This window comes from Hyposmocoma kahamanoa, unplaced genomic scaffold (genome assembly GCF_003589595.1).
Source record: "Hyposmocoma kahamanoa isolate Upper Pololo Valley unplaced genomic scaffold, ASM358959v1 88, whole genome shotgun sequence".
In the NCBI taxonomy this organism is placed as follows: domain Eukaryota; kingdom Metazoa; phylum Arthropoda; class Insecta; order Lepidoptera; family Cosmopterigidae; genus Hyposmocoma; species Hyposmocoma kahamanoa.
The window spans coordinates 489,640-494,318 of NW_020654466.1; positions in this window are offsets into that span (position 1 = coordinate 489,640).

Here is a 4,679-nt window from a genome sequence, read left to right on the forward strand (position 1 = left end):
GTGTGTGTGTGTGTGTGTGTGTGTGTGTGTGTGTGTGTGTGTGTGTGCGTGCGTGTGTGCGTGTGGGTGTGCGTGTGCGTGTGCTGTTACTGTGTAAGTATGTGTGTCGTATGATAACGATAACTATATTTTAATAGTATTTCTATTGTGGTTATATTGTAATTCTAATATTATTTTTGCTGTGGTTATAATCCAATATTAATGGTTTTATTATTTATTTTATTATTTTATAATTTTCTGTCGTATTCCAAAGCAAGAGGTTTATTGTAATAGTGCTTCTGTATCGTTATAATTTATGGTTACTAGCCATTTTTTTAATTTGTTTTTACATTTACGGGAATTTAGGTGATATATTTCTAATTTTTATTCACCTTGTGTTTGCTTTATCTTGTTACGAGTTCAGCTACACGCTATTCTTCAAATCCCTGGACTTGCCTCTTAACAATCCCCTCATTTAAGTCTCAATGCTGCCAAATTTTTCCATGGAGACGGCTCATCGTTGCATCTTCTTAAATGTCGGTTTTAAACTTCTTTATACCTAAGGAGTTGACCGCCAAGTTTCCATCTACCTACCTCACGTTCAGAGTAGAAGATGCGCTTTGACAATCTTTCCTCTGCCATACGTGATACGTGATTTTGTATCACGTCAGAGGATGATAATATTTTACATTTATAACAAAAGGTGGAATGAGAAGTGTATCTAGGTGGTTAAGTAGGATACTCGGAGTTGGAAGCCTCTGCCTTCGAACTAAAAGCTTCAGTTAGAGGTGCACTCGGAGGTTTCGTTCTGCACCAATTGCCAAAAAACCATTGAGCTACCACGATATTGGTAACTAAACATTAATACAATATCATTTATAAATTACAACAATGTTGTCTATAATTGCTTTTTCAAACAACGTTTCCTGATCTTTCCTGGTCATGGCTATTGATCCAAAAAAATACGTTCATTTCGAATATGTTATTTCCGGTTGTTCCGCTTGTACTAGCAATGAGTACTTGCGTAAATATAAACAAGCCCGTTACACCAAGTACCAAGTGTATTACTATTTGCTGCCCACTGAAAATGAATAAGGAAAATCAAAACAGAAAAATTAGAAGAATTAGAAAGACAAAAATTGGAATCAAGAAGATGAAGGAACATGCTAGAAAGGCAAAGATCAAAAGCGATCCGATTATATATGAAAGTTTTAAAGAAAAAGATAGAGGTATGCGAAGAAAAAGCGGAAGAAAGAAAGATTTTGAAGCTGCATGAATTAACACCTCGTCATGTATAAAAAGCAACGAAAGACATAATCGCGTAAGTGTCCAAAAATTATTATTATTATTTGGAGTTCTTAGGTTTTCGCGATTGTTACGCATAGGAAATGAAACTATTTTTCCGGATTTAAATCGCGTATATTTGTTTTTTCAAACAACCCGACGTTTCGAGCCCTTTACAGGTCCCATGGTCACGGTTGACGGAGTCTAATATTAATGCAAGCCACCCTATTTTTTCCATTATAGTTACAAAAGTTATTAATTATATTCCTTATTTTTAATTTTACAAAGAAAACATTCCATTTCACGCTACATTACGTTTTACAAATTATGTTATTGAATGAATATTTATTTATTAATAATAGAAATTATAATAAATTAAAACATATTAATTAGTACTGCAGTCTTATGACTGTTTCGGATTTATCATCAAATGAAATACTCGATCCCAAATTGGTGGTACGGAGAAACCATCTTCCCTATTGAAATTAGGATGTTTTTTAATTTCAATGGCTTCTCGCAGTATCCTGGGTAGATAACGGGCTTCTCTTGCAAAGGTCTGGGGTTTGTCAAACTTCATTGAATGGGTAGGTTTATTCATGACATGCTCGCTGATTGCAGACTTGTTTACGCGACGGTGTTTGACATCAGCTATATGTTCTTTGACGCGGGTACAAATACTTCGCTTCGTATTTCCAATATAAGAGATCGCACTCACAGTCAAGCTTGTAAACTCCTTCATCCTGTAAGGGGATGTTACATTTCACGGGTCTCAGGAACTAAGAAATCTTCCCCAGGGGCTAGAATATTAAGAAATTAACAGACTGTCTGGGAAACCCAAGGGCCGCAGCTATCAGCCCAAAGCATAGCCATACAAAGGGGTTCCCAATTGGGCTGCCAGTATCTTGGGCATTTTGCCGCGGGAACCTAATTTTGATTCAAGCTAGATTTGATTTAAGCTTTTAAAATACTTTCCTGTAGATTTCAACTTATTGTCTAATAAAATAAGAACAAGGTCCGTATACAATTGTAAATATCAATCAAAAATGATAAATATTATCGTGTCACATGACGAGAGTCTCGTGAAAACCGAATCTGAGAAACATCGAAAATATTTCGATCTGGCGCGGGTGCCAGGCTAGCAACTTGTGGCGATGCTGCGCGATGCGGCTCGTATCGTTGACCGGATCTTGAACTCCGCCCAGTAAAGGTGGAGAGGAAAAAAAAGGGAGAGGTGGGCCTGTGCCACCCTTGTGATCATCGGTTAGAACCAAACTACATTCATAATGAATATAACAGGAGATTCGGGCAGCAATCCAACCAAAAAGGGGTATCAAAATTTGACAGCTCTAAACTAAAATTATATTTCCTTTTTGATAACGAAAGGCACAGATGCACTGAATATAAATTTAGTTTAATTTGTATTTGCGGGAATCGCCGCCGATAATAGTTAATTTTACTTTACGACAGTTATTCGGGAAATTATGGTTATATTTTTAACTTAACGATTATATATATAGGGCGTCTAACGGCTATGCCGCAAGGAGGGAAAGTACCTTAAGTGCCGTAGATAGAACATGTCACTGAAAGAAAATTTCCCATCTGAACCGGGAATTGAACCCGCCAAATGTGAAAAAAAAACACCTGTGATTTTACTACACTGATCGAAAGTCTCAATCATAAGGACCGTTTTATTCTAAATAAGGTAGCATCTAAAAAATAAAATTTAGCATTGAATTTGAATTTTTGTTCAGGAAAATGCCTTTTCTCAGACTTTTCCGCGTTTGTTTTATTTTAATTAATTGTCAATTTTCTGTTTATCGAATTGATTCAGATGTTATTGCTACTAAAATGTCAATGTAAAATCAAAACTTGCAGTAAAAGTATTGAACTTACAATGATATAGCGAGGTTTAAGGTTTAAATTATAGATTAACAATCCAGAATTTGTTACAGCCTTTAGAATTAGAAACTATGTCAAGATTTCGCAGTGTTTGATTTTTTCTTCCGTGGTCCTAACAAAGGACCTACCCAATGTATTACAACTGATCGATAAGTACGGTTCTATGAAATTTACTCTAACAATTTTAAACAAAGCCTTCCTAACTTGAGCTAAACATCGCCACCATCAATGTGCCTATTTACCCGTTCAAAGTTCTGCTTAAAAATAAAGTTTTAACGAGGCTTCTAGAACTAACTTTGAGTACAGAAAATAAGACATGATTAAAGATCAGAAGATTTATCGCGAGGTTCAATGACAGCTTCGTTATCGTTTTCATTGGAAGTCTTGCTTTACTACAAATGAACTTGGTGTACGAGCAATGTCTATACATATACATAGCTATATCTAGCCATTACCACCGACTTAGTGTAAGCAACAAGTGACAACAAACTTGTCAATCGAGTTAATTAAGTACCTTCAAAGTCAATACAGAATGTTATTAACAAACAAATCATCATAGTGCAAATCCGCATACATATAGTATTAGTAAAAAGGGCGTATCTGCACCAAACGGTCGTTTTTCACATTTCACAGTCGAGGGATACAACGTTATTACTTTGTTATTTCATTTTTACACAGTAAGCATTAATTTAAGTTATTTACATGCTGATAACAATAGACTCCAGTAAATCAGGCTAATTTGGTTGTCACTACTATTACGCGGATTTGGTTTGGCCACTTACTTACCGAAATGGTGAGTCACAATTAAGTAATAATAATAATAACGCGCACACTCAACATAGCCCTGCACTAGGGAAACCCTGTGTCGCGGGTGCCATGGACACACACATAGACAACCACAAGTTACACCCAAAGTCACGAGAGAAATAAATGTAAACTACTACGACAAATATTTCTCCCGGCCCGGGAAACGAACCTGAGACCTCTCCGTGGCCGAACGGTTATCATGCCTTACTGCCACGCAGAGGTCCCAGGTTGGATACCCGGGCCGGGAGAAATATTTGTATAGTCTACATTTTAACTGCCTCCGTGGCCGAACGGTTACCATGCCGGACTGCCACGCAGAGGCCCCAGGTTCGATTCCCGGGCCGGGAGAAATATTTGTATGGCCTACATTTCTTTCTCTCGTGAGTTTGGGTGTAATTTGTGGTTGTCCATGTGTGTGTCCATGGCACCCGCGACACAGGGTTTTCCCTAGTGCGGGGCTATGTTGAGTGTGTGCGTTATTATTATTATTATTATTATTATTATTATTTATTTCTCTCGTGACTTTGGGTGTAACTTGTGGTTGTCTAAGTATGTGTCCATGGCACCCGCGACACAGGGTTTCCCTAGTGCGGGGCGATGTTGAGTGTGTGCGTTATTGTTCTCATACATGAATAACAATCTTTTATAAACGTTTCTTTTACAGGCTATTAAAATTATATTAACGTAATAAATAATGATGCGTCCTGCCC